The sequence below is a fragment of the Acanthopagrus latus genome, chromosome 24, assembly GCF_904848185.1.
Source record: "Acanthopagrus latus isolate v.2019 chromosome 24, fAcaLat1.1, whole genome shotgun sequence".
NCBI classification, from domain to species: Eukaryota; Metazoa; Chordata; class Actinopteri; order Spariformes; family Sparidae; genus Acanthopagrus; species Acanthopagrus latus.
Window position 1 is genome coordinate 15,694,097 of NC_051062.1, and position 18,635 is coordinate 15,712,731.

Sequence of the window (18,635 nt, forward strand, 5' to 3'; positions counted from 1 at the left end):
TGAAAGTGAAACCCGGTGCCTGAAAGTGAAACCCGGTGCCTGAAGGTGAAACCCGGTGCCTGAAGGTGAAACCCGGTGCCTGAAGGTGAAACCCGGTACCTGAAGGTGAGACCTGTACCTGAAGGTGAGACCTGTACCTGAAGGTGAGACCCGGTACCTGAAGGTGAGACCTGTACCTGAAGGTGAGACCTGCTGCCTGAAGGTGAGACCCGGTACCTGAAGGTGAGACCTGTACCTGAAGGTGAGACCCGGTGCCTGAAGGTGAGACCCGGTACAGCTCTGAAACGTCTCACTCTAACCCTGCAGAAACTCATCAACCTCTCAGTTCTGACGGATCATGTCAGCACAGGTTTCTGTCACTGGTGCGTCTCTGAGGAAATCTCATTATTAAACATATATTGAAGGCAGATTGTTGCATAATCCATCCTGACCTGAACCCTCTGCTGCTGGGTGGTTTGTTTCCTCTGCGGGGGTGTGGAGGCGGGCCGGGTGGAGACAGTGTGTGGAGCCTGGAGCAGATTAAACCTCCGATCACAGAGCTGCTCTGACTGGAAGCAGATGCTGAAGTGACGGCGCGGGGGTTTCCTCCAGTGTGTGTGTGTGTGTGTGTGTGTGTGTGTGTGTGTGTGTGTGTGTGTGTGTGTGTGTGTGTGTGTGTGCTCAGATTTCACATTAAAAGCAACACGACAGACGATGTTATTCAGTTTGTCTCTGAATGAATTCAGCATGTTGCACATTTATCACATTACTGTCTGTCCTGAGGTTCGTTTACCGTCTTCTTCTTCTTCTTCATGGTCTCAGGTCCGGAGTTTCTCCCAGCATGCACCAGGACAACAGCAGGTCAGCTTTGACCAGTTGGAGGTTCAACCCTGAAACACAGAGGAGACGGATCAGTTTGGTTTAGTAGAAGTGGAACGATTTGTTTCCATCCTGGTTTTTAGAGGAAACTCTGAGATCCACAAACATCTGTTTGGTCTTCATCTGCCTTTCAAAATAAAGCTCGCTGACAAACACGTTACACATCGTGACTTCTGTCAGACGGACACAGTGAGGAGGTTTTATAATCATCACGTTTCACTTTCAAATAATAAGTTCAGTCAAACCACTCGTGATCCACCCAACAACCCTGCAGCCTGCTTTCAAAACTTCAGGCCTCTTTCACACCTGGAGGGCTCTAACACACCTGGAGGGCTCTAACACACCTGGAGGGCTCTTTCACACCTGGAGGGCTCTAACACACCTGGAGGGCTCTAACACACCTGGAGGGCTCTAACACACCTGGAGGGCTCTTTCACACCTGGAGGGCTCTTTCACACCTGGAGGGCTCTTTCTTTTTTGAAGCCTCTTTCTGTCCGACAGCGTAAACAACAGAATTAGTGTAAAATGCTGGAGGGATGTTGTCGAACCTCTTCTGTTAGTAACGGTTCTACGGTGACGATGTTAGCTCACAGATTCAGGACGTGACAGAAGTACCTCAGTGGGATTTCCTCGTTAACAACACGGTAAAAGAGAAAACGATTCCTCTTGTCTGCCACTGAGTTCAGAGCCAGATACTTTCATACACTTCAGTTTAGTTCAGGTCGACTTGGGACCTTCTGAGGAGATTAAACATGTTAACAGACTTCACATATCTTCTCTCCTGTCCAGAGTTTGCAGGATTTAAATCTGCACTCAGCCTCCAACAAACCCCAGAGAGAGTCTCAGCTCACCTGTCACCTGGACTGAAACCACCAGCAGAGGAAGAGGATCCAAACAATAAAACCAGGAGGAATGTTTTCAGTGCGCCCAGCCAGAGACGTGACGGTTTGATGACTTTATAGCTGCCAGTTCATCACAAGAAGAACCAGCTGATCCAGCTGAGGAGGAAAACTCTGCATCAACACAGCGGCTCGGAGAATGGTTCTGCTTCACACCTGCTGTTCTCCTTCACACCTGTAGTTCTGCTTCACACCTGCAGTTCTCCTTCACACCTGTAGTTCTGCTTCACACCTGCAGTTCTCCTTCACACCTGTAGTTCACACCTGCTGTTCTCCTTCACACCTGCTGTTCTCCTTCACACCTGCTGTTCTCCTTCACACCTGTAGTTCACACCTGCTGTTCTCCTTCACACCTGCTGTTCTCCTTCACACCTGTAGTTCTGCTTCACACCTGCAGTTCTCCTTCACACCTGTAGTTCTGCTTCACACCTGCTGTTCTCCTTCACACCTGTAGTTCTGCTTCACACCTGCAGTTCTCCTTCACACATGTAGTTCACACCTGCTGTTCTCCTTCACACCTGTAGTTCACACCTGCTGTTCTCCTTCACACCTGCTGTTCTCCTTCACACCTGTAGTTCACACCTGCTGTTCTCCTTCACACCTGTAGTTCACACCTGCTGTTCTCCTTCACACCTGCTGTTCTCCTTCACACCTGTAGTTCACACCTGCTGTTCTCCTTCACACCTGTAGTTCTGCTTCACACCTGCAGTTCTCCTTCACACCTGTAGTTCTGCTTCACACCTGCAGTTCTCCCTCACACCTGCTGTTCTCCTTCACACCTGTAGTTCACACCTGCTGTTCTCCTTCATACCTGTAGTTCTCCTTCACACCTGCTGTTCTCCTTCACACCTGTAGTTCTCCTTCACACCTGCTGTTCTCCTTCACACCTGTAGTTCGGCTCAGTTAAACGCTCTGGTTCTGTCCTTTACAATCAAACTAAGATGGAGGAAACATGAAGTCATGCAGATCGACTGCTTAATTACCGATTGGACAGTTTTGGTGATGTCATCCATCATCATCATCGCTCCGTGGTCTCCTGAGTCACAAAGAGCTCACAGAAACATGATTAATCAACACAAACTGAGACATGTTGGACTGTAACTCCCTCTCTGTCTCTCCAACAACATAAAGCTGCAGCGCAGGTTTCCACAGTATAAACTCTAAAAATGGATCGAAACATCTGCTCGCTGTTATCAGACAGAAAACCATAAAAGTGTTCAAAGTGATGATAGAAGTGACGACAGCAGAGATCGTGGAGGATCTTTTCCCTTCAGATCCAAACCAACTAACATTAACAGCACATGAAGAAGAACAGAGAGCGCAGCGAGACGCTGCAGAGGGAAGACGACACATCCAGCAGGCTGAGCGCTCGACGTCGGACCAGACGTGATCGCAGAGACGAGGACGCTACATACGCTCCTCTAACCAAGCTAAGCTAGCTCTAATGTTTAACCAAGACTGACAGCTAAAGGAAGCCAAAAGGTTTCATAGAATCCGTTTCCTATTACTCTTTCACACCTGCAGGTCTCTCTCACACTGCAGAAATCTTAAAACGTGCAGATTGTCAGTGGAGTTCTGAACTGGGTTTTGCTCTCTGATTTCTGCATGAACATCAGAGATCATGATGTCTACAAAGCTGTTTTGCGTGTGCTCAGATTTGATTGACTCATGACTCCATGAAGCCAGTTTGACTCAAATTCCTTTAAAAAGTCCTTTAATATCTTGTGAGCTGTTCGTCACAGTTCTGATGAGTTTCAGTCTGATATTCTCTGATTGGCTGCTGAGCGTTCCAGATGAAAACACCAGCAGCTGAAACATTAACCAGTTTTCATCTTCGGTGACGTGTTGCAACATTCCCTCTCTGGCAGCTTCGTCTCCCGGCCGCCTGTTTACTGATGAACCTCCTTCTTCATACATGTTCCTGTGTGTCCAGACCCGATTCTGAACTCTCAGCCAATCAGCTCCGGGGCTCAGACCTGCCAGGACCAATCAGCGGCGGCGTTTTCCAGGCCGATCCCGGCGGTTTGGACGGCAGCCCCAGGTGCTGAAGGCCTCCCCGGCTGCTCGGAGCTCTGAGCTGTAATCTAATTATCTCTTAATGACGGTGATGAGAGCAGCAGAGTGGAAACATGTGGCGGGCGACGAGAGGAGGATCCAATCAGGACCGAGAAGAACCGCTACAGACGTCCTCCACACTTAAAGGGACAGTTCACGTCTTTTAGTTTCAGTCTTCAGCACGTTTGTGTCTCTCAAACAAACGAGACTCTTTGACACGGAGCTGCTGGTCTGTTTGCATTAATGTGTGATTGTGGTGAATTCAAGCGAACACATGACAACACAAACATTCAACTCTCCGCTGAAGGTAAAAAGACTTTTTGTCAGAGAGTCTGGTGAGAGCAGTATGCAGCTTATATAACAGGTCTCCATCTCCCAGATATCAGCTGTTTACACCACTGCAGGGTTCGTTTTATCTACGATTGTCTGAAATGAATTTCAGGGCCACAAAAGTTTGCTTCACCACATTTTTTCAATTTGGTAACTGGAGGCTGAAGATGTAAATCATTTCCATCGAGCGCCTCTAAATAAGATCTGATGTTGAGCCTGAGGCCGGCGAAGTTTTGTGCTGCTGAGCTTCAACATGAGACTCGCAGAAAAACAAAGTTTGAGAGCAATCTTTGAGGAAATAGCTTCATTTTTTCCATCAGTGTGAATCTCCTCAATGAATCAAATCCTCTTCACCACCTCGTGCTGGAAAATGCAGCTGAAAACAAGCCGAACGCCTCCTGCTGAGTCTGGACCTTCTTCTGTGGTGTCGCTGCTGTTTCTTTAACCACATTTGGAGGTTGTGTAACGACGACGTGACGAGCTGATCCACACTCAGATATTTCAGACCTCCTGCTGTTTGATTCCTGGGATTTATCGACGCAGAGATCCTGGCCGATCGCTGGACTCCACATGGAGACGTGAGATTTGTGAGGAAGCTGCGATCCAACGCTTCATACTTCAGTTTATCGTGTAGAACGAGAGACGGGTCCAGCAGCTCACCGTCACGTTTCACCACAGGAGTTATTTCACCAGAACAGACTGCACTCTTTAACGGAGCAGAAGTCGGCCGGGTCCAAAACCCTTGAACACGTCTTGGCTCCAGTGTGCTTCATAAAGTCATGAATTAACAACATAGAAAGAAGACGCTCCTATAGCTGCAGGGTTCACCAGTGTCACAGTGACCGGCGATGGTACGAGCATGCTGCTAACAGGAAGTGCTGACAGCTGATCCAGCTAACATTAATGGAGGCCTGTGATGTGTGGATGCAGTCGTGTGGGCGGTTTGCAGAAGCAGGCGTTTGTTGTATAAACATGAAGAAGAATCTGACGTGAGACGTGGCGAGCTGCGAACACGTGACCCGCCGAGCGCCAACACGTCTGCAGGAATGTGAGAGAACGTTTTGACTGGAGTCAGAATATTTCCACAGCATGTTTCCAGGCTGTAGCTGAAGCTGATGATGATGATGATGATGATGGTGGTGGTGCTGGAAGCCTTCATCTTTTTCCTCCCTGGCTGCTGTCAGTCAGCAGCTCTTTCCGCCTCATTAACCTCTTTAGGTGATTGTCGTCACTCCAAACCGAGCGCCGCCTCCATCCATCAGAGCCGTGAAGCTGTCGGCCGTCCAGAGGAACATCCATCGTGTTCCGTCCAGAGTTTATTGAAAGAGAAACTCAGCAGTAAATCAGATTAACGGAGCCGCAGACGGACGCTTCAGCGCCATCCGTCTTCATTTACAGGCTCTCCTAAAGGAGCAGTCCGCCACAGAATGAGACTTCAGTCATCAGAGGTAAAGCGTCCTCGCTGACGGCTGAGTGCTCAGTTAGCTTCAGTTAACAGGATTTAAAGGACGCGTTCACTGTTTCTTCTTAGTCGCGTGTGACGGCGTTTAGATTTGTGTGTTTTACGGGTTGAGATGAAGCTGGTGTCAGCGGGATGAACGTCGACTGAAACGTGCTGTCAGACTGTTGGACGTCAGCTGACTGGCGGCTCGTCGAGGGTCTCTGCTCAAACACTTCACACTCACAGCGTCCTGACAGCTGATTGGTCCTCTTGGCTTCAGCCCACAGAAGGTTTCCTGTGTCCTGAACGACGCCATGAACAAACGGCTCAGTTTAGTGAGATGTTGAGTCAAAACAAACTGTATAAACTCTGTGTGTAGTGGAGTCTCCTGCGCAGGCTTCTGATTGGCTGCCTGACAGTTACATAACCGTTTTCTTCCTGTAAATGAGAAGCAGATCTGGACCTGCAGCGGCTCTTTAACTGTCTATTAAAACACACAGCGAGCTCACGTGAGGCCCCGCTCGGCCCCGGGGCCCTCGGGGGGACGGCCAATTATATTTTAAAAGAGCTTTTTGAACTAATTCTCGGGCCTGTAAAGACACACACACACACACACACACACACACACACACACACACACAGTCTCTGCTCAAACCATCAGCTCTCTCTGGCCTCGCTGCACGTCTGTTGAAGTCATCAGGATCCTGGACCCGGCGGGGCCGCTCTGCTTTGGACGGCCCCCGGCGGGACGTCCAGGGGCCAGCGCTGATTAAGTGATGTCTTTTGGAAGAGACGGTGAGGTTCAGGTTCAGGTTCAGGCTTTTGTTTGAGACTCAGAGGAAAATCTCCATGCGAGCAGCTGGTGAGCAGACAGGAGAGCCGAGTTCTGACGGCCACGCTGAACACTCGGCAGAATCTGCAGCTTCAGACGACTTGCAGCTTCGAACGTTCGGCCAGAAAACGTCTTTAAATCGTTCAGAATTCACATTTCAGGCCCCGACAGCTGCGGTGCACTGTGACCGGTCCGGTCTGTGTTCACTGACCCAAACAGAACCTGCAGCTGAAACAGTCCTGCAGGAAACAGGAAACAGAGACTCTCCTGTCAGCGAGGACGCGGCTGCACAGTGCAGAGCTGTTTACTGCTGGTGCTGGAATATGTCATGGGTGGTGCGTGTCGTTATACACACAGTCTGGACTCCACAGGTTAGTCTAACACCTGAGTGTTACACTGGCCTGACTTCCTGTCCTGATGACGTCCCCGAGCACTCACTGACTGACTCCTCTTTTATTTTGTACTTCAACATTTCTGTCTGTGGGCTTTTATTCTGAAGCAGTGCAGGAGTGAGCGGGACGTGAGCTGTGATTGGCTGCTGGGGGCCGCCAGGTGTTTTGAATGCACGAGGTCGTCCTTAATGACGGAGGTCACGATGTCCCTCTGGTCTCCCAGGTCCGTCCTGGACTGTGTAACTGGGTTTGATGGATTCCAGCGCTGCAGCTCAAGGACACACGTCCTCTCCGGGTCTCTCTACACATGGACTTCCTCCGGCTGCACGTGTCGGGAGTCTGGTTTCACTCCGACATCAAGCCGACGGCCGAGTCATGTTTGATCACATTAAAAGTTTTTCTGCAGATCAGAGTCACTTCAGGACGACTGGACAGAAATCTGGTGTTTCATCTGGTTTTTGATTTTGTTGCAAAATGTATTTATATGAGTGGACGTACGTGGTTAACTTCCATCACTGGCTGCAATACAGAAGTCCCATAAAGAAACTGCTAATTTAACAGCACATACGATCAACTGTGGATCTGGAGTTCTGAACTAAGCTGGCCCAGTTTGTGTTCTGGTTCCACCTGCTGTGTGACCCACTGATCACATGACCTGCTGCTCTACAGCCTTCGCTCAAAATGTTGTTAACGAGATTCATTATTGAAGATGTAACTCATGTTCCTTCTCTTTTAGCTTTGAAGCAGTTTGATAAGTTCAGGCTTGTTTCCTGTCTGAGGTGAAACTGACGGCTGGTCTGTAACGTGGAGCCTGAAGTGAACACAGACCCGCTTTTATTTCCGTCTCTGTGAATCTGGAGTTTTGACTTTTAGATCTGCCGGCTGGAGAATAAAACAAAGAGCCAGCGAGACATCAATCTCTTCACTTCTGCTGGATTCCTTCAGTCTCTGAGGCCACGTGTGACATAACAGCTTCTTCTTCTTCTTCTTCTTCTTCTTCTTCCTCCTCCTCTCATCGCCTGCCGTCACCTCACACAGATTCACTCCACGTGTGTGCTGATGAGCTGATAAGTCTTTGTCTCCCTCCGTCCTGCGTCTTCGTGTCCTGACGGCTTTACACCGACTGTCTGGATGAGCGTAGACGAGCTGGTGCTGTCGGGTGAAACCACCAGCACCATGAAATATTAACGTTTGTTTTCTCTCTGCGAGCTGTAAAAGAAACACTCAGCGGTGTTAAAACGCGTCTCGGAGGACTGAGAGTCGTTAAATCCTCCAGAATGTAAATTAACAGGTGAAGTTTAAAGGCAGAGTGAAGATTTACCAACATGTCATGTTAAAGAGTTTGACCTTTGACCCGCCAGCTGCCGGCTGTCTGTCCTACAGTTACAGGACTCAAAAGTTGATTTAATGTTCAAGAAAGAGAAGTTTGAGAGAATCTGTGTCTCTGAGAAACTGTTCGGCCCGACAAACCAAAATTTATCTGCAGTTTGTTTAGAAAAAAAGTCCTAAAATCTTTAACAAAATACTAAAAATACTACAGTCACAGCAGAATAAAAGATACGTGGTTAAACTTATTTGAGTCCTTCAACTCACCAGACTTATATAAGCTCTCCTGAATTTCTTGAGTGGCTCCCCACACTCATGTGAGTCCCTGAACGCCTCCTCAGATCCCTGCTGTTAAACCTCACACATTTTATTTCTGCTGAGGGTCAGAGGTCATGATGGCGATGGCGACGGAGTTTGGATGAGATTAAACACGCAACATAAAACAATAATGATACAAATGTTTACAATCTTCTCCAGAACAGTTTCATTAATCTACATGTTTTAAACCACTTCCTGAGGTGAGGATGTTCACGAGGACGATCACAGATCCAGTCTGAATCAGTCAATCTGATCCATGTGCCGGGCAGCGATCCAGAGCTGCAGAGTGAACTGAGCCTCTGACACAAGAGGAGGAAAATATGAGACGAGAGGCGATCTGAGGTCAGTTTAAACCTTCAAACAGTGAGACAGGTCTCATGTTCAGGGTCCATGAACCCTGATCCCGAGTCCGTCGGTCAAGACTGTCAACCAGAAACGAGCCAAAGGAGACTTCAGGAAGCTTCTCTGTGAAAGACATTAAGACGGGAACTCCTCACTCATCCCTGCTGGACGTTATCAATCTCTGAGCTTCTCGCCTCGGCACAATCCGGGTTTCCCCGACTAACAGCCCTCGTCCCCCCTGTTCTCTCCGCTCTGCTCAGCCAAGTCTGACTTTCCTAAAACAAGGGAATCCCAGGCCAGATGAGCTGAGAGGGGAGCAGGAGTTCCTCCGCATCGTAACTCATCTGTCAGAGAAACTCGAGGGAGGAAGACGACAAAGAGAGAAACATTTGGAGTCCAGATCAGGAGCTCTGGAGGAGACCAGGAGGACGGAGAACACGGTGATTATCTTTTAAAATGAGGCTTCAGCAGAGAAAACTAGAGTCGAAACTTTAAGTCAAATATTCAGTGATTCACAGAGTCTTTAGTCCCGAGTCAAAACACACAAGTCGACACAAGTTACGACAAGACTTCACGGAGGTTTACTCTGTATTTCATCTGACTTCAAGTCTCTAATCAGGACTCATGAGTAACTGTGCTGGACGAGGTCACACTTCCGGTCAGGATCAACTAGAAGCAGCAAGATAGATGATCCCCAAGTCCTTGATGTGAAGAGCAGCACGTCCCAAGTCAGGACTAACTAGTAGTGATGCAGGACGGTTAAAGTCAAGTCAAGTCGCTGGTCAGGATCAACTGGAGGCGACACAAGACAGATAATAATAATAATATCATGACCGACAAGACTCTTCTCAAGTCAGAACTAACCAGCGTGTTCTGTTCAGGACGGGAAGGTCCAACTTCAAAACTAACAAGTTCCATCAAGTCAGGATCGAGTTCCGAGTCAAAACCGGCCAGAGTGGAAAGTTTGTCAGACAGAACTCTGATCCGGCAGCTCAGCTCCAACCTCCTGATTTCAACAAACCAGATCTCTCAGTTTTAAGAACGAAACTGTTGGTTGTTTTTTATCCACAAACAGTAAAACAAGGAGGTAAAACAGAGAAACACAACAAGCGACAGCAGAAAGGTGAGCGAGCGCCACACAACTCAAACATGGACCGAAAACAAACAACATCTCGGTCCTGTATGAGAGTAAAACTCCCTGTGAAACAATCATCACAACATCCAACACAGAGCGACGTTCAGCGCCGAGCTGCTGCTGCAGGTCCAACACTGCCAAAACAATCAACAGCAAAACCTCCACGGAACAATCACTTCCTGTACGGTGGGCAGCGAGGACAGGACGGACACGTGCAGATGGACGATGCACCGCTGGAAAAACCGCGTCGAACAGATGACTGACGCACAGGAGAGCCAACGCTGATCTGTGGAACCTGAGGACGATTCAGCCACACAGCAGAGCAGCAACGTAGTAAAAATACGATTTACTATCTTAATCCTGACGAGAGATATGAAAATATCTACGTCATCAAACAGTGAATTCTGTTGCCCAGTTTAAACTGAGCCGTTAGGACGCAGTTATGACGAACATGTGAAGGGCTGCAACAGCTGAAGCAGTTTGTACAAAGAGCTCATATCGGCTCGGATGACGCAGGAACTCCAACCAGTTTCAGTGTGGTCAGAAAAACAAACCGTACAGGAAGTAGAAAGAGTTTGTCAGATTTACTGTTAATGAACAATGAACAAGGATTCGTGCCGCCTCGACTGTGACGCATGAATAAATATCTGCGTTTCATGGAAGGAGGAGACGTGAATGTTCTGAGATGATGTTCTTCACTGTCGACAACAGCTTCAACACCCGAGGGAACGTTTTCACGCTCCAGAGACGATTCTTCTTTGACAATAATTGGAGCAACATGTCTGAGTTTGTTGTTAACTAAACTCCAGCAGCTGTTCATGATCTTATCGATTGCTAAACTGTTTTTGTCTAAATGAGTTTGAAACCTCTGGAGGTCTTCGAGGTCCGAAAACACTCGTCCAAGTTTTGTTCTGCAGGAACTTTCGCCAAAACCAACAGTCAGAGTCCCCGAAGCCTCTGACAGCGAGCGAGAGACTTCACAGGAAATGACCTCAGAGAATTACCCAGAATCCCCCTGCTGGGCCTCCCAGTGAGCTGGTTCAGGAGCGATGCAGCAGGTGAAGTGTTTCCAGGTGACTTCCTGCCGTCGCCTGTCGCCTGCAGCAGCATGTTTTCAGTCTGTCAGCATCTGGTTTCACAGCCGGAGTCCTCGGCCTCACGCGGACTGAAGGTCTCAAGAGCAGGATCAGGTTTCAGTCCAGGCTGGATCCATGAAGTGGTTCCTCGTGTAAGAACATGTTGAAACCACAGAGGGAGAACAGAGAAGCGAGGGTCGGTTGTGTCTCACACAGACCAGAAGAAGACGGTTTGTGAACCAGCTCGTTAATCTGAAGTTAATCTTCCTCAGCAGGATGTTTTCTTTGCGCTCGCAGGCTCGGTGCTGTTAACGACCCTCGTTTTTAAACCCTGTCACGTTCGTAGAAGTCAGTGAATCAGGTTTCATCACAGCTCAGCTCTGAGCGTGAAGCTCAGGTCGCCTCGGACGCACAAACCAGGCAGCAGCTTAACTTTTCTACACGAATTCATTCTGCGTGAGAAAAGACAGAAACCTTCAGGAGAGACGAGGAGTAGAGTACTTCTACTAACATGAAGTACTTCTACTAACATGAAGTACTTCTACTAACATGAAGTACTGCTACTAACATGAAGTACTGCTACTAACATGAAGTACTTCTACTAACATAAAGTACTGCTACTAACATGAAGTACTGCTACTAACATGAAGTACTTCTACTAGTACTGCTACTAACATGAAGTACTTCTACTAGTACTTCTACTAACATGAAGTACTTCTACTAACATGAAGTACTGCTACTAACATGAAGTACTGCTACTAACATGAAGTACTTCTACTAGTACTTCTACTAACATGAAGTACTTCTACTAACATGAAGTACTGCTACTAACATGAAGTACTTCTACTAGTACTTCTACTAACATGAAGTACTGCTACTAACATGAAGTACTTCTACTAACATGAAGTACTGCTACTAACATGAAGTACTGCTACTAACATGAAGTACTTCTACTAACATGAAGTACTGCTACTAACATGAAGTACTGCTACTAACATGAAGTACTTCTACTAGTACTTCTACTAACATGAAGTACTTCTACTAACATGAAGTACTGCTACTAACATGAAGTACTGCTACTAACATGAAGTACTGCTACTAACATGAAGTACTTCTACTAGTACTGCTACTAACATGAAGTACTTCTACTAGTACTTCTACTAACATGAAGTACTTCTACTAACATGAAGTACTGCTACTAACATGAAGTACTGCTACTAACATGAAGTACTTCTACTAACATGAAGTACTGCTACTAACATGAAGTACTGCTACTAACATGAAGTACTTCTACTAGTACTTCTACTAACATGAAGTACTTCTACTAACATGAAGTACTGCTACTAACATGAAGTACTGCTACTAACATGAAGTACTGCTACTAACATGAAGTACTTCTACTAGTACTTCTACTAACATGAAGTACTGCTACTAACATGAAGTACTTCTACTAACATGAAGTACTGCTACTAACATGAAGTACTTCTACTAACATGAAGTACTGCTACTAACATGAAGTACTGCTACTAACATGAAGTACTTCTACTAGTACTTCTACTAACATGAAGTACTTCTACTAACATGAAGTACTTCTACTAACATGAAGTACTTCTACTGACTACAAACATGAAGTACTTCTACTAACATGAAGTACTGCTACTAACATGAAGTACTTCTACTAACATGAAGTACTGCTACTAACATGAAGTACTTCTACTAACATAAAGTACTTCTACTGACTACAAACATGAAGTACTTCTACTAACATGAAGTACTTCTACTAACATTAAGTACTGCTACTAACATGAAGTACTTCTACTAACATGAAGTACTGCTACTAACATGAAGTACTCACATGAAGTACTTCTACTAACATGAAGTACTGCTACTAACATGAAGTACTTCTACTAACATGAAGTACTGCTACTAACATGAAGTACTTCTACTAACATAAAGTACTTCTACTGACTACAAACATGAAGTACTTCTACTAACATGAAGTACTTCTACTAACATGAAGTACTGCTACTAACATGAAGTACTTCTACTAACATGAAGTACTGCTACTAACATGAAGTACTTCTACTAACATGAAGTACTTCTACTAACATGAAGTACTGCTACTAACATGAAGTACTTCTACTAACATGAAGTACTCACATGAAGTACTTCTACTAACATGAAGTACTTCTACTAACATGAAGTACTGCTACTAACATGAAGTACTTCTACTAACATGAAGTACTCACATGAAGTACTTCTACTAACATGAAGTACTTCTACTAACATGAAGTACTGCTACTAACATGAAGTACTTCTACTAACATGAAGTACTCACATGAAGTACTTCTACTAACATGAAGTACTTCTACTAACATGAAGTACTGCTACTAACATGAAGTACTTCTACTAACATGAAGTACTGCTACTAACATGAAGTACTGCTACTAACATGAAGTACTTCTACTAACATGAAGTACTGCTACTAACATGAAGTACTGCTACTAACATGAAGTACTTCTACTGACTACAAACATGAAGTACTTCTACTAACATGAAGTACTTGTACTGACTACAAACATGAAGTACTTCTACTGACTACAAACATGAAGTACTTCTACTAACATGAAGTACTTCTACTGACTACTAACATGAAGTACTTCTACTAAACATGAAGTACTTCTACTGACTACTAACATGAAGTACTTCTACTAAACATGAAGTACTTCTACTAACATGAAGTACTTCTACTAACATGAAGTACTGCTACTAACATGAAGTACTTCTACTAACATGAAGTACTGCTACTAACATGAAGTACTGCTACTAACATGAAGTACTTCTACTAACATGAAGTACTTCTACTAACATGAAGTACTGCTACTAACATGAAGTACTTCTACTAGTACTGCTACTAACATGAAGTACTTCTACTAACATGAAGTACTGCTACTAACATGAAGTACTGCTACTAACATGAAGTACTTCTACTAGTACTGCTACTAACATGAAGTACTTCTACTGACATGAAGTACTTGTACTGACTACAAACATGAAGTACTTCTACTAACATGAAGTACTTCTACTGACTACAAACATGAAGTACTTCTACCAACTACTAACATGAAGTACTTCTACTGACTACAAACATGAAGTACTTCTACTAAACATGAAGTACTTCTACCAACTACAAACATGAAATACTTCTACTGACTACAAACATGAAGTACTTCTACTAACATGGAGTACTTCTACTAAACATGAAGTACTTCTACTGACTACAAACATGAAGTACTTCTACTAAACATGAAGTACTTCTACTGACTACAAACATGAAGTACTTCTACTGACTACAAGCATGAAGTACTTCTACTAACATGAAGTACTTGTACTGACTACAAACATGAAGTACTTCTACTGACTACAAACATGAAGTACTTCTACTAACATGAAGTACTTCTACTAACATGAAGTACTTCTACTGACTACAAACATGAAGTACTTCTACTAACATGAAGTACTTGTACTGACTACAAACATGAAGTACTTCTACTGACTACAAACATGAAGTACTTCTACTAACATGAAGTACTTCTACTAAACATGAAGTACTTCTACTGACTACAAACATGAAGTACTTCTACTAACATGAAGTACTTCTACTGACTACAAACATGAAGTACTTCTACTAACATGAAGTACTTCTACTGACTACTAACATGAAGTACTTCTACTAAACATGAAGTACTTCTACTGACTACTAACATGAAGTACTTCTACTAAACATGAAGTACTTCTACTGCAGTCTCGTCCATCTGGCAGCTCCACTTCACACAATAAGACTTTTAGACTATGAAGAGTTTATAAAAGTAAAACGCTGCAAACCAAAAGTCTGAATATTTTCATGAACAGATGGAACCAACAGTCTGCAGCTCGTTCAGTCCCTCAGCTCAGTGAAAACAGGTTCAGCTGTTGAGGACTTGGACCTGGAGGTTCTGGACTGATCCATAAGTTAGTGGTTCTGAACACCAGCTGCCCGACAGGCCGCCTGCTGATGTGGGTCTGTTTGTCCTGCTCTCATTTTATTTACAGCTTGTTGAAGCTGGACTACAGTCTGTGTGATGTGCAGCCCAGAACATGGATTTACCAGCCCGGCTGTGTTAGAGCAGGTCTCAGGTCTGTTCTCAGCCCGACATGTTGAAACAGCTGTGGAGGTGCAGCGCTGTGGGGGGGCGGCAGGCAGCATGACGGAGGATCGACCGCTCGCCCGTCTGGTTCCAGTGTTGGAGCTGTTTTCACCTGCTCGGACTGAAGCGCCACACGTGGCTCACAAATCCACCAGAGGAGTCAGATTCATGAAAGAAGAAACATGTTATTGATCTGAACATGTCACATGTTAGAGACACTAAACAGGAACAATATAGGCGACTTCTTTGTCCCCGTGGAGAAAGTCCCCAGACTCCCTTAACAAATGTGTCAGTTTAGTGAGTTGTTGAGTTGGAGACACTTTATAAACTCTGTGAAACTCTGTCTCTGACTCATTCTGCATTATTTGGACCTTCTTGTTAATTCAGCAAATGTTCTACATGAACTTCTTTCTGTCTTTGAGTAGAAACATGGAGTCTGTTTGTCTCAGTGATGGATGGTTTGTTTCATACAGAGCAGGAAGTGACATCACAGCACTGAGGTCACTGACAGTTGAGCTAGAAAACAGTTTGTTGCTTAACTTCAGTTTTTTCAGATTGTGACATGAGAAATAAGCTAATAAGCATTTTTATGTTACTGTTTTTGTCTCAACTCAGGACTTACCCTCACTTCTGGTCTTGGTTCTGGACTTTCTGGTCTTGGTTCTGGACTTTCTGGTCTTGGTTCTGGACTTTCTGGTCTTGCCTCAGAGACTGCCTGTGTTTTCACAGACGTCAGAGGGAAAGTCTGAACTCGATATCTGTACCTGTTTATTAGAAGCAGACTATAAAGAATCTGCAGATCTTTAAATGCATGTTGAACCAGAACCAGAGTTCTGCTCCTTCAGGGTCGTTTCCAGAGTTTTCCCCAGAGGTTCTCCTTCTTGTTTGCAGCAGGAGGTGAGAGAACCATCTGACCTTCCGTCGGTCTGTTGCTGGATTACATAACTGGTCTTCACAGCAGGTCTGCAGCTCCTTCATGTGTTTTATATATCTGAGTCCAGTTTACATGCATGACATCATTTCCTGCATTTAACTGCAGAACCTGCTGGAGGTTTTCATCTCAACCTGTTTTCTTCATCATGTTTTCAGTCGAAGCTGCAGTCGAACGCACCATCGACTGTCCAGCAGAAAGTATGTGGAGCGAGTGTGAAACTACAGGACCCAGAATTCATCGTTTCACTGAAGAAAGCAGAACATCTGAACGGGTTCACAGCTCAGAATCGTCTCCATGTCGTCTCACGCTTCTCACCTTTCCTGGTAAATGGCAGAAAATCTGAATTTCACGCTGGTCGAGTTGAACTCAGCGCTGCTTTCTGTCCTCGCTCAGCACTCCTGAAACTCTGATCCTAAACCAAGACGCGTGAAGAAGTTTGACACTTCCTGTTGATAAACTGGTGTTTGATTCAAGGACGGAAACTTTATGTTTCTGTATTAAAGGAAGAAATCTAGAAAACTAATCAATACATTAAATATCAATGCAGTCGATCCCAAACGTCACAGATCCATGTTTGCTCAGTGATTCGAGCTGAATGTATTTTAATCTGGTGTGAATAATAACAAGACGTCCAGGCACCAGGAACAGAGTGGATACTCTCTGAGGCGTGGCGGTGATTCAGGTCTGTCGACAAGCTCCGCCCTCTGACAACCACACACACACTCACTAGCTGCACCTGATTGGACGAACGCTGCTGGTGGGCGCGGCTGCACCGGGATTATCAACTGGACCAACGTGTCGGATGGTTTGGAACCTTTGTCTTATAAAACCATGTGGTTCTGAAGCCGTGCAGCTGCAGAACCTGTCGTCATCACAATTCAATTCACTGCAGTTGAGGCGCGGGCAGCGTGACGCTCTACTCCCAGAATGCACTGCACCACAACAGATGACGCAAAGAAAACAAAAGAAACTGACTGTGAAACCTGATGTGAGTCTTCACATCGGCACCTCTGACCTGACCTGAGCAGAACCAGGGCATTACCTCAGCGCTCCTCTCTGATGGAAGGTTCTGGTTCCCAGTGGACCCGACCCTCTTACATAACAGTGTGAAATTACAGCGGAGCTGGCACCGGGCTTTTATTCTGACGAGATGTCCTGCTCTTATTTTCTTTTTCCTCATCCTCTGTGGTGAATAAACCTTCGCTTCTCGCTCGCACACTCGAGAGCTCGCCACATTTTTTCCCTCTGAGCTGAAACGATCCTGCCGTTGCCACGGCGACGGAGCAGAAAACCCCCATCGGCTCTGCCCTGCGGTTTGAGGCCGGCGTGCCAGCAGCGGTCTGGAAAAATGATGTCATCCGTCACATCAGGGCTGGTGTTTCTAACACTGTGACACTGGGGGGTTGTGGGTAATCTGAGGATGGAGACACAACACCACCATCCAAATGTTCTCCTCCGTCAGTTTAACGACTTCATGTGTCAGCAAGGAATCTGAACCAACCAAACTCCGTCACAGTTTCCCATCAGGTGGTCCTCTGTCTCAGTGTCAGTGAAGAAGAAGCCTCTGAGGGGGCAGGTGGACGCCGGGGGACAACAACTTCCTGTCACATGACTGAGACTCAAACTCAAGAGCAGAAACTACAGGAACAAAACTGACTGCAGACGTTTCAAACATGCAGACTGAAGCTGAGAGAACATCAGTAAATATCATGTTTGCTCACACTGTGAACATTACAGGAGCCGCGACCAGGAGAGTGACGGTCTGAGCTCCAACAACATCAGCATGTCCCTGAACACAACATGACAGTCTGAACAGCGATGAAGAAATCAGAACTTCACATTCATGTCCTCTGAGTCAAAGGCAGAAGGACTTCTTCTGTATGAGTTACATTTCTCCACAGTGAAGATCCAGTGACCCAACACCAGAACCACCAGAACAATCAGAATCAGCCTGGACAACCATTTCATATCTGTTTTATCATTCTGGTTGCTTACCTGCTGGACCTGGAATGCCCCCCGCGGGTCTCAGCCTGCGGTTCTGACATTCGTTGAAGCATCAGAGGAAGAAATGTTGATAATCTGTTGATCAGAATCATCATCCATCCGCCTGATCGCACTGACACCTCCGGTCCTCTGCTGTCTCTTCCTCATGCTGCTCCCCAACACCTGCTGCACTTCCTCACAGGAAGTGATGTAATGCACAGTCAGGTGCAGAGGAGGGCGGAGCTCCACAACAGATGAGACGCTGTGGCTCCCTGTGAAGCTTCAGTCAGTCGTGATGGAGGCCAGATGTGACACAACTGCTCCACATGAATAAATAAAGTTTACTGGTTAATGTACAGTTCACAGGAGCTGCTGATCATTTCAGTGTTTTCCTTACATGGGGAATAAATCCAGGACATCGGACGAATACAGAACTGAAACTGATTCTGGTCCCAGTAGAAAAAAGCTGCTAGCTAACTAGCATGAACAAGTTTGTTTCATGTGTAGAATAAATACCAAACACAATG